This window comes from Moschus berezovskii, chromosome 2 (assembly GCF_049115385.1).
Source record: "Moschus berezovskii isolate FMDL1 chromosome 2, NW_MosBer_1.0, whole genome shotgun sequence".
Taxonomy (NCBI): Eukaryota; Metazoa; Chordata; class Mammalia; order Artiodactyla; family Moschidae; genus Moschus; species Moschus berezovskii.
Genome location: NC_142461.1, coordinates 19454819 through 19468238, shown reverse-complemented (window position 1 = coordinate 19468238; position 13420 = coordinate 19454819).

Genomic DNA, 13420 nt, shown 5'->3' with positions numbered 1-13420 from the left:
AGTAAAATGTTTTTATATTTTTATAGGGTATAATAAAAAATGTGCTGCCTTTGGAAAATTTGTATTTGTTTCAGTGAAAATATATACACATATATTTAAATAAAAGCTCATCATAATGATAAGAGGAAGTTAAGAACATGACTTGGACCATAGGGGCAAACTGGCTGTTTTAGACCTTCTCTCTGTCTGAGAACATCAGAAATAAAATTAAGATAATGAAACCAAGACCTCAGATATAAGATTAACGACACTTTCAACCCCAAATGATAAATGCTACACGTAGAACTGTCTTTTTACTTTCAACAGAAATGATTGTGCATAGTACATTACATGGTGGTGTGTACTAGGTCATGTCCAACTCTTTGTGACCCCATGGACTGTAGCCCACCAGATTCCTTTGTCCATGTGATTCTCCAAGCATGAATACTAGAGTAGGTTGCCATTCCCATCTCCAGGGGATTTTCCAGACCCAGGGATTGAATCCTCGTTTCCTGCTTCTTCTGCACTGCAGGCAAATTCTTTATGGTCTGAGCCACAAGGAAACCCATTGTACTTCTACATAAAAAATTTCCCAATAATTATTGGACAATGCAGTCCCTTGGAATATGTTATGTCTCAGTATTTTAAACATAAAGTCTTTATACATTCCTTTTTCAAGAGTGAGAGTGAGTGAAACATAAAAGAAAATAAAAAGGACTTGAGGTTCTTTTGCATTAGAATTTTTAATCTCTGTGTAAACACTATAAAATAATCTCTCCCTCTTCTGAATTCAACTGTGGTGAATAAGAAGGCAGTCTGGACCAAACCTCCTGTTGAAAAGAGCTAAATATAAAGAAAAATATGTTTTAAATTTTAAAAACATCAAATAAGCAGTAAAAAATTACCATGATACCTTATCAGTGAGAAAAGAAAGAAGCAACCTAGTAAAGAGAGAACAGGACATGAAAATGTTAGTAGAAAACATAAAAATATAAAATATGGCAAGGTAAATTTGAAAAGGAAACAAACAGACTATGAATAAAAAATAGCTGAAATTTAAAAGTCACTGCATAATAAAGGGGGTGGAGAAATACACTTAAAACAACAATGCCCATGTTTGATAAATATTGAATGATAAGCATGTCATATTTATTTTATGATTCTTATTATTTTGTATATATTTATTATTCCCATATAAAGAGTATTCAAAAAATACTCCATGCATGCAATTAATAGAAAATTGGACACCACTGACATGAAAGTTAAGGAATTGGAAATTAGAGTATATAGTAAAAAATCAAAATGAAAGTATGAAGAGAAGTTGAAGTAAAAAGATATAAAAGATAGATTAAAACATTTTAATGTTTTGAATGAGAAATCCATAAAGAAAGAGGAAAAGAATGAGCGAGTCAATAGTGAAATGGATAATGTGAGAACTTTTCAGATCTATTGAAAAATTCACATTGCCAAGAACCTAGAAAATTTTAAGCAGGAAAAAGAAAAATGCTTGCCCATTTTAGTGAAATTGCAGAAAATCAAAGATAAAAACAAAATTTTTAAAGTAACTAGAAGAAAAACATGTATTATTTTCCAAGGAATGGCAGTGGAACTGTCAGCTGACTTAATAGCTACAGTGAAATAATGTCTTTCAGTTCAGTTCAGTTCAGTCGCTCAGTCGTGTCCGACTCTCTGCGACCCCATGAATCACAGCACGCCAGGCCTCCCTGTCCATCACCAACTCCCGGAGTACACTCAAACTCATGTCCACAGAGTCGGTGATGCCATCCAGCCATCTCATTCTTGGTCGTCCCCTTCTCCTCCCGCCCCCAACCTTTCCCAGCATCAGAGTCTTTTCCAGTGAGTCAACTCGTCGCATGAGGTGGCCGAAGTATTGCAGTTTCAGCTTTAGCATCAGTCCTTCCAATGAACACCCAGGATTGATCTCCTTTAGAATGGACTGGTTGGATCTCCTTGCAGTCCAAGGGACTCTCAAGAGTCTTCTCCAGCACCACAGATCAAAAGCACCAATTCTTCGGCGATCAGCTTTCTTCACAGTCCAACTCTCACATCCATACATGACCACGGGAAAAACCATAGCCTTGACTAGATGGACCTTTGTTGGCAAAGTAATGTCTCTGCTTTTTAATATACTATCAAGGTTGGTCATAACTTTCCTTCCAAGGAGTAAGCATCTTTTAATTTCCTGTCTGCAATCAGCATCTGCAGTGTTAGAATGATGAAAAAAATTCCAGGACCTATAATTTTTTTACTGAGTCAAATATTTCTTCTTATAAAAATGGACAAATAAGAGAACTTGCAAACAAAAACAGAAAATTTACCAGCAGCCAAGAACAATAAATATAGTCTCCATGCTTTTTGTCAGTGGCTGACAACGGTTATAACTATACTTGCTGTGCATGACAAATATAAGTAAGCAAGGCAGAAAGTAGTATTTTTTAAAAAGATTTCCATTGCTGAAAAAAATCAATATGAAATTTTCTGACACAACAAAGTTTCAAATTATAATAGCCTAAAGATGGCATTCTAATTGCCTTTTATAAGTGGTATCATATGAAATGGAGGTGGTGTGCAATCATACACAATGCAAAAATGAACCATTTTGGCTTTTAAAATTAAAACTTGGGTGATTCCCTTAAGTTAGAGAATGTGTCTTAGAGGAGTTTTAGAAGTTATCATAGAAGTTCTAGTGCAAATGTAGAATTCTCCTTAAAAGGGGGATAAATTGGAGTTAAGGCAGTGTAGGAGGGAACAGTACTAAAAGAACAGGGCTTAGCTCCTCATTCTGCAGGAGTTTGGTTCTGTTAACATTCAATTTGCCTTGTACACTCTGTTGTATTTTAAATGGATAACCAACAGTACCTTCTGTATAGCACATGGAACTCTGCTTAATGTTATGTGGCAGTCTGGATGGAAGGGGAGTTTGGGGGAGAATGGATACCTATGTATGTATGGCTGAGTGGCTTCACTGTTCATCTGAAACTACCACAACATTGTTTGTTAACCAGCTATACTCCAACATAAACTGTTGTTGTTTAGTCACTCAGTCATGACCAGCTTTCTTGAGATCCCACGAACTGTAGCCCACCAGGTTCCTCTGTCCATGAGATTCTCCAAGCAAGAAAACTGGAGTGGGTTGCCATTTCCTTCTCCAGGGGATCTTCCCTACCCAGGGATCGCAGGAGGATTCTTTACTGTCTAAACCACCACGGAAGCACCCAATATACAAAAAAAGGTTTTTAAAAAGATCCAATTTTTCTAATAAGGTTATAATCACCTGAATTTTCTTATACTTAGAACATTTGCCCAGGCATATTTCCTTAAATTTTGCTAATTTGTTTTCTGCATCTTTAACTCATTTTGATCTCAGGGGAAGAGAACACAAGTGATCTTCATAACTAGGATGATAAACCAGACCAATCTTTGGGACTTTTTCTTCTGTGTTTATTAAAGTTCCACGTATATTAAGAATTTTAGAGTTCATTTAAAGAGACAGCTGTTCAGTGGACCACCAAAAAGAACATTTGATGAGGAGCATCAGTAACATTGGGATAGATCATATAAAAGACAGCATCTCCTAAGCTATTCAGTCGTTTGTCATCCATATGGATTATTCTATTGGTGGTAAAAGCCAGAGATGAAGTGGAAGGAGATTTAAAAAAAAAAAAAAAGTTATCATGGAAGAGATTGGGTTTTAAATAAGGCAGATATTTAACTTACCAAACTAGGGCATATTGAAAATGAGAGGAGAAGCTATTAACAATTTTGCTGGGACAAGTATGAACCAGTACTGTGCATGGCAAAATGGGATATACAATCACTTTGCTTTTAACTTATAAAAACATCTATCAAAATACAGTTCTTCAGCCGAAGTTGAAATGTCACATTGCCCATTCCTATTCATGTTTAATCAGTGAGATGCTATTATGGAGTCAGCCAGACTGAGTTCAGTTCTCAGTTCGATACCTCAATAGACCAATAAACTTCTGGGTTATCTGGCTTTTCTGTTTGCTAATTGTCTCATTTTAAAACGTGAGTAATAACAGAAACTACATCAGAGAGCTGTTATAAGCTTAATTGACTAACTTGGTTTAACACTGCATTAGTCAACTTTTTCTGTAGTGACAAACAGCCCCCAAATCTCAGTGGTTTATAAAACAAACACTGACTTCCTGCTCAATTATATGAAGGCTGTGGGCTGGTTGGGCCTTAGCAGGATCTCTTTGACTCAGTTGGACTTGACTCAGCCTCACATGTCTTTTTATTCCAGATCCACAATGAAATAGGAACACTTCTGGGTCTTGATGTTCTCATGAGGAGGGCAGAAGCCCCAGAGGAACAGAGACAACCCACACGAATGCATTTGAAACTTCTGTGTAGGCAAGGAATATTAATGCCCACTCCAATTAGATTGTCCAAAGAAAGTCTGAAATTGAAGATTTTCATCAAGGGCGTGGTGATGTGTACTCTGCCTATGGGGCAGCATGTTTTTGTGCTGTGTGCTCAGTCCCTTAGTCATGTTCGACTCTTTGCAACCCCATGGACTGTAGCCCACCAGCCTCCTCTGTCCATGAGGTTTTCCAGGCAAGAATACTAGAATACAAGAATACTGGAGTGGGTTGGCATATCCTCCTCCAGGGGATCTTCCCAACCCAGGGATCAAACCCCAGTCTCCTGCATCTTTTATGTTATCAGGCAGGTTCTTTACCACTGAGAGGTTCTTCACCTGAGAAGACCACAGGGAGGGATGGCAAGGGGTACATGATGGTGAACAAGCCATTCCATCTTCTTCAGGAACTTAAAGCAAAAAACAAATTTTGGCACATATAGCGCTGTAAAAGTGAGAGGGAATGGAAGCTCCCTGCCCCTTTCCACAGACCTTTTTCTCTTACATTAGGCTGCTTCTAAGTTATATCCTTTATAACTGGGGTCCCCAACCTCTGGTCATGGGCTGGTACCTGTCTGGGGCCTGTTAGGAGCCAGGCCCTATGGCAGGAGGTGAACATCAGCAAGTGAGCAAAGCTTCATCTGTATTAACAGTATTTACAGCCACCTCTCATCGCTCACTTTGGAGAAGGCAATGGCAACCCACTCCAGTACTCTTGCCTGAAAAATCCCATGGATGGAGGAGCCTGGTAGGCTGCAGTCCGTGGGGTTGCTAAGTCGGACACGATTAAGCGACTTCACTTTCACTTTTCGCTTTCATGCATTGGAGAAGGAAATGGCAACCCACTCCAGTGTTCTTGCCTGGAGGATCCCAAGGATGGGGGAGCCTGGTGGGCTTCCGTCTATGGGGTCACACAGAGTCGGACAAGACTGAAGTGACTTAGCAACTCATCACTCACATTAGCTCCACCTCCTATCAGATCATAGGTAGCATTACATTCTCATAGGAGCATGAACCCTACTGTGCTTGAATCATCCCCAGATCATCCCCATCTCCCCAGTCCGTGAGAAAATTGTCTTCCATGAAACTGGTCCTTGGTGCCAAAAAGGTTGAGGACTGCTGCTTTATAATAAGCCAGTAGAAGAAAGTTAAATGTTTTCCTATATTCTGTGAGCTGTTCTAGTAAATGATTATACCTGATGAGGGGGTTGTGCAACCCCTCTAATTTATAGCTTGTCAGTCAGAAATCCAGGAGTCTGGGGATTTGCCATTGGTGTCTGAAGTGGGAGCAGTTTTGCAGGACGAAGCCCTCCCCTTGTGGCATATGACTTACTCCAGTTTGCAGATATCAGAATTAAATCATATTGTAGGACACCTATGTGGTGGTAGAGAATTGCTTGGTGTGGGAAAAACAAAACAAGGTGCACATTTGGTGTCAACTTTTCTGTGAGTAGGAACAGATCATAGTAGCAGACATCCTAGGTGTAACTGAGCAGGGAATTTATGGATTGTCCACTTGATATTTGACTGCCTGAGTTCAACATGACACTGGTCATCCTAGGTGACAGAAGCTTGGTATGGTTACCAGGATTTACATGGATGACTGGGTAAGAGGTGTGGCCAGTGGTCACACAGAACCCAGTATGGTCTTCCAAAACTTTGCAAGTGAGATTGCTCTATCTCTGTTTCATTGAGCCAGTGACTTCAGGAGACTTAACCATTAAGGTGAATCTAAAGATGTGAGTGATGGCTAATTTTCTGTGTCAAAGTGACTAAGTCATACTGCTCAGATATTTGGTCAAATATTTTCCTGCATGCTTCTGTGAGGGTGTGTTTAGACGAGATTTGCATTTAAACTGGTGGTCTTTAAGTAAAACAGATTGTCCTCCAGAGTGTAGGTAGTCTGGTCCAGTCGGATGAAGGCCTGAACAGAACAAAAGGCTTCCCACCCCCCAGCAAGGGGGAGTTCTGCCAGCAGACAGCTTTCAGACTTCACACCAGCTGTTCCTGGTTCTACAGCAGACTGTTTTTGAACTAGAACTGCAACTCTTTCCTGAGTCTGCTGGTTTCCTTCTTCAGATTTTAAACTCCACAATTGCATGAATCAGTTCCTTAAATTGAATCTGTTACTATATCTATATGTATTTATCTATAGAGATGTCTATGTCTGTATCTGTATCTATGTCTCTGAAATTTACCATTGAGTATATACATTATATGTACACATCCAATTATATATACAAATATTTTGATTTTGATGTTTAGTCACCAAGTCACATCTCACCTTTTTTTTGACCCCATGGACTGTATGTAGCCTGCCAGTCTCCTCTGTCCATGAGATTTCCCAGGCAAGAATATTGGAGTGGATTATCATTTCCTTCTCCAGGGGATCGTTTCCTCCCCCAGGGACTGAACCTGTGTTTCCTGAGTCTCCTATATTGCAGGCAGATTCCTTACCACTGAGCCACCAGGGAAGCCCATATATAGTGTCAGTTAGTCAGTCAGTTCAGCTGCTCAGTCCTGTCTGACTCTTTGCGACCCCATGGACTGCAGCACGCCAGGCCTCCCTGTCCATCACTAACTCCTGGAGCTTGCTCAAACTCATGTCCATCAAGTCGGTGATGCCATCCAACCATCTCATCCTCTGTCGTCCCCTTGTCCTACTGCCTTCAGTCTTTCCCAACATCAGGGTCTTTTCCAATGAGTCAATTCTTTGCATCAGGTGGCCAAAGGATTGGAGTTTCAGTTTCAGTATCAGTTCTCCAATGAATATTCACGACTAATTTCCTTTAGGATGGACTGGTTTGATCTTGTTACAGTCCAAGGGACTCTCAAGAGTCTTCTCCAACACCACAGAAGGGAATGACCAACCACTTCAGTTTCCTTGCATTGAAAACCCCATGAACAGTATGAAAAGAAAAAATAAAATCATAGTTTTGTGTAATATATCCTCCACTGCAGATAATTTTTAGATGCTTTCATCTCCCTTTTGTTTTCATTTCATCTTTAAAGTCAATCCATCATTGCAACCAGGAAGGTTTGTTCTCTTTCAGATGAGAGAACCGAGGAAGTGGTATAGGTGTCTTTCAAAAAATTGTCATTACTAGTTACTTCACTTCATTTTTAGAAATTCAGATTTGCTTTGAAAATTAATTCATATTGTGTAGTTTGCTGGGCTAGGTAAATGTGAACGTTAGCCCTTTACTTATTTTCTCCATGTAAGGATAAAATTATTATTTTGAAGTCTGTAAATAAATATTAATGTTGGTGTTGAGGTACTGCTGATTCTAAGCCAAGAGGAAAGCATATATCACTGAGTGATTTTTTTTTCCTTAGGAAACGGATACATGCACATTTAAGTTGTAAGTGTGGGTGAGACTGTGCTCCAACGTGTAATACATTGTAGGTAATATGGTGTGACCCAGTTTTCTTAACTGAAACCTCCAGCTGGGATTTATGAAGATATAGGCTTCAGAAATCAAGAGATAATAAAACGATTCCTATCAGCATCTAAGGACAGTATTATCCCAGATCCTGAGGGATATAAATGAAGGTGCCAAGAAGATGCATTATTTTATTTTATTTTTTGTAAATCAGAAGTATGTAGGATGAAGAGAAAAGCCCCTTCGAGGGGTTCTGCAAAGACTATTGTCTTCTTTAAAGAAAAGATAAGGTTTAATTAGAAAAGGACCTCACTGCTCGATGAGGGAGCAGCAGAAAAGGAAGCAGTCAATTATATTGGAATAAATGACATGAGGAGAGTATGTAACAATCGAAGAGAGGAAGTCTGGGGTGGAAGGAAAGGGGCATGCAGGCAACCCATCAGGAGAGGTGACACTGAAGCAATGGTCCTAGGGAAGTAATCTCTATGCAGGTGATGTTCCTCCAGGCTTCATGTGTGATTTAAATATAGTAAATGATTCTAGTTCATTAAATTAAGCACACTTAATAGGACACCGCTTTAGATGTTCAGTTTTGCATAATCTTTGACTCGTACGTTTGGAACAAGTTGCTTATTAATAACAAAGTTGTCAAGTTTGATTTCACTCCCCATACATTCCTCAAGTTTCACTGCCAATTTCACAAACAGAAAAATTCTCAAGCACTGTCTGCATGACTCTGTTAGCGCCTTTATTGCTGCCAATAACTTGAACCACAAGGTTCCGGGGATGAGAGTAGAGGCAGAGTAATCATGGAAAGATAACAAGAACTCAAACACACACACACAGATGACAAAATACCACAGGCAGGAGACTGAGGGAGGGAGGCAGGGAGGGAAGTGGGCCTGGCTGTAAAAGAGGAGCACCAGGGATCCTCGTGATGGAGGATTTTGTCTCTTGGCTTTGGCGGTGGACCCATGAACCCATGTGTGTGATGCAATGGCAGGGAATGAAATTCACACACGAACGAGTGCGTGCTACACTGGTGAAATCGCTATGGATTATATCTGGTTGTGATATTGTACTGTCCATTTGCAAGGAATTACTATAGGGAGACCTTGGGAAATGGTATAGGGGATTTCTCTGTATCACTTTTTACAATCTTAGGTAAATCTACAAAGTTGAAAAGTTAAAAGTAAGTAAAACAATTCAGTTACTTTAGTTTCAGCCATCCTCATAGGTGTGTGGTGGTGTCCCATTGTGGTTTTAATTTGCATAATTTGTACTTACTTCCCATGCATGTACTTTCTTTGGCAAAGCGTCAGTTCAAATCTTCTGGAAGAATATTCCATTTTTAAATTGATTATTTTATTTCTTATTATTGAGTTTTGAGAGGATTTATATATATATGTGTGTGTGTGTGTGTGTGTGTGTGTGTGTGTGTGTGTGTATGCAAACATTTGTTGTTGTTTAATCGCTAAGCTGTGTCTGAATCTTTTGTGACCCCATGTACCACAGCCCACCAGGCTCCTCTGTCCAAGGGATTTCCCAGGCAAGAACACTGGAGTGAGTTGCTGTTTCCTTCTCCAGGGAATCTTTCTGACCCAGGGATCACATCTGGGACTCCTGCATTGTCAGGTGGATTCTTTACCACTGAACGACCTGGGTAGCCCCATATACACACACATACATATATATTATCTAAATCTATCTACAGGGCCTTCCCAGGTAGTGCTAGTGGTCAATAACCCAGCTGCCAATGCAGGAGACACAAGAGACACAAGTTCAGTCCCCGGGTTGCGAAGATCCTCTGGAGGAGGGCATGGCAACCCACTCCAGTATTATTGCCTGGAGAATCCCATGGACAGAGGAGTCTGGCAGGTCACAATCCATGGGCTTGCAAAAGTCAGACACAACTGAAGTGACTTAGCACACACAATCTACACAGTATTCTGTCTATAGGATCATATCAAATATGTGCTTTCTGAAGTTTTTTTCAGTCTATGACTTCTCATTCTCTTACCAGTGTTTTTGAAGATACGTTTTAATTTTATGCAATCCAATTCATCAGTAATTTATTTTATGAATTGTAGTTTCAATATTGTTGTTAAGAAATCTTTGTTTAACCCCAGGTCACAGAGATTTTCTCCACACCAAGTGGTGGTGATGAAATGGGGAAACAGAACTCTTTTATACTACTTGTGGAAATGACAATTGCTACAACCTCTTTGGAAAATATTTTGGAAGTATTTAAAATGTTTTTTGAATATTGACACTGTTTTCTATTGAAGTATATTTGATTTATAGGAGTATTTTAGAATGTTGACCTATTCCTGTTGTATGACTCTGTCATTTCACTCTTAAGCATAACCAAAAGGAAAAGGAAGCATGTCGTCAAGCACACAGATGCTCACAGAAGCTTTATTGTAATGGCCCCAGACCAGAAACCATCCAAGTGCTCAACACATGAATGAATGTACAAATTGCAGCACATCCACAGAATGGTATAATACTCAGCAATAAAAAGGAGTGAAGTATTGAAACACATATTACACACTAGTCTCAAAATAATTGTGCCAAGAGCCAAACTCACCTCCCCTAAAGGGTACATCATGTATGATTCCTTGTGTATAAAAACTCTAGGAAATGCAAACTAATCTATACGGACAGACTGCAAATCTTGGGTTGTCTTAAAAAGGGCAGGGCAGGGAGGAGTGGCGAGAAATGTTACAAAAGGGCATTAGGGGCGGTGGGTGTGTTCACTAACCTGATTGTGATGATGGTGTGACAGAAGTGTATGCATGTCAGATATATCAAACTGTACACTCTAAATATGAGCAGTTTACTTAATAAAGCTGCTAAAAAAATACCAGAAACAAAGAGACTCTCCTGTTTGTGCTTTGGTTGCTGACAACTGCTGCCCTATGACTGGAAAGATCCCTGCCTACTCCCTAAATCCTTCCTTCTTACTAACAAAGCCTTGAACCAGGGTTAGGGAGGCAGAAGTGCCCAGCCACCCTCCTACACTCTGCAATTCCAGAAAAAGATTCATTGCTTTTGCAGAGGGTGGGAGCAATGGGCATCAATCAGCCCATAATAGAAGAAAGAAACTCTCTTGGTCACAGAGTCCAGGTCCAGTGATACAAATTCTGGGGAATTTCTCTAGTCTAAGACTTACTGCACAGCAAGGGAAGAGTCTGAGGGGTGGAGGTGGGGAGGAGGTGGAGAAATTAAGAAAGCCCCATACCTGAGGCCCAGGTTCACAGGAGCAGCTTAAGGCTAAAGCTGGACCAGGATCTCTGAGAAAGAAAGTAAATATGGAAAATTGTTTCATTGACTTAGCTCAGGAAGAAGTGAGCTTCCCATGCAGTAGGTCTACATGATATTTCGTCTATTGAAGCATCCTGGCTTGGCAAGCTTTGACAAAGTTTCTACCAAAATGGCAGGCTCTTGTTTTCTAGTGGTAATGGGGGAGGTCATGCTCAAAAGTAGAAAGCACTGTGGGTCCATCTCTGACCTTGGCCATCTTTTCCTCCATCCACCAATGACAAGAAAAGTCTTTAATATCAGAAGACTGATTCAAATCCTTCTGCATCTCATTGTATGCATCTTTTAGGTGGAAGCAATAAACTATAAACTAGCATCTATTTGAAATGCTAGAGGCATTAAGCACATTATCTTTTTCCTCCAAATGGTTTTTGCAGGAAAAGAATGATGATTATTGTTTTATCCTCTGATAATTTGGGGGACTAGTCATCAGATGCTAGATGTTAACTTTCATTCTTTACTAAAAGACATTTTTGCATCATGAAGCATCTTGAACGGATTAAATTGCTTTGAAAAAATGAAACATTAATAAGCTGTTTAATATGGAATTTTGAAAAAATGTCCACACTTATTGTTTATTGAGACATTTCTGTAGATTTTCCCCCGGAAGAATTTTCAAAGCACTGCAAAATCATTGCTCAATTTAGAAACATCTTCAATAGTTCTCCTAGGATTGGAGTGTAATAAACACATTCATGTGTTTTTTTTTCTTTCATTACATGTTTCTTTGACAGATTTCAACCATTTCTGTCTCATGGAATATCAACTTGAAGAGCTTTTTAGTTAGAAGCATTTTAATAGAACTTCCTTTTTTTTTTTCTTCTATAAAGAAGATGAATGACATGAGTTAAATGATAACCACTAGCATTTTACTTGACAAAATATTTAACATTAGCTAAAGTAAACAAGGAAAACTAAAATGATGGTAGTTATTTAAAGCTGGGAATGTGAGATTCCTGTTAATCCACAGCATCTACAGGCAATGCTTCCTGTTGCACTGTGCAGTTAGCCACCACCAACACACCAGCAAGACCTGCATTCCCTTGATGTCCCTGCCTCACAACAGGAGTCCACCACAATCGAAGTTGGCTTGAAATGGAGGGGTGGCCACATTTCTCTTCTCTGTTAGAGGTAGCGTGAAAAGCACAGGTGTTGGAATCAGATGGAAATATTTCTGCTTCTCTTCCCCTCTTACACCTCGGCTACCTCAGGCCGATGAATAACAAGGACCTCAATGAAAACAATAGTTGACAATTATTGAACACCTTTATGAGTCAGTCTTTATAATAAACACTGTATGCATCAGTTTTTCCACTTTTCACCATGATATTATACAATCTCTCCTTTAGATATGAAGTTTGGTGGGGCTGGATATCTTACCCAGGGATACATGGCTTATAAGTAGCCTAGTGGTTTAATTAGCATTTTATCTGATGGTTTATGAATGTAGGATGACATTTGGGTATCTACCAGCAAGAGATTCTGCAACCCAGGTCCATGAGTGGATCTCTGCTTAAGGGATATGAAGGAATCTGTAGCTAAGAGAAGCCAGATATTAGCCAGACAAACAATGAACTTGTTTGTTTATGGGTCCCATCACGGCATGATATCGATGTTAAGGTCAAGTGTGCCAGTAGGACTCCTTGATTTTTGGCAGCACAACACTGGACCTGAAAGTGAGGTGGCCTAACCCTGCACACCAGTGGAGAAGTAGTTGCACCTTCCCAGGGAAGATGCAGAAGGAAAAGAATTCTGACTCTCATGACATCAGAAACCATCCACACTGAGCCTGAAATCTCCCCTCAGTAGTTAAGTTCTATTATCTACATCTGATCATCTTCCTATATAAATCAAGTTTGAAAAAACAGAAGAAAAGGTTTACTTCCTTAAAAGTTGTTTGTATTCTTTTATGCAGTGGTCAGTCAGGTTGAATCACAAGAGAAGACACAGGAGAGGCTCAAGAAAGAAGCGAAGCTTATTACATTCTCAATTCCTGGAGTCAAGAAGCAGGACATGTCTGCTATATAGGGTTACTCTGGAAAGCGCGAGGGTGATCCAGAGGTGTTAGAAGGCAGGACTGAAGGGGACTTTTTAGGTCATGGTATTTACTGGGGTTTCTGAGGGAAAGACACAATAGGTAGGAGTGAAGAGTTTAAAGTTGGCTAATTTGAATAATTTCAGCAAGCTTTGGGATGTAGAAGTCATCTCTAGTTGCCTGGTACCTGGCCTTGGGCTGATTAAGATGAAGGAATACTCTCTCCTGAGTGGGTGGACCACAGACAGAAGGTGAGGCTTGGTTAGTTTGCATGTCAAATACATGTTCCAACTC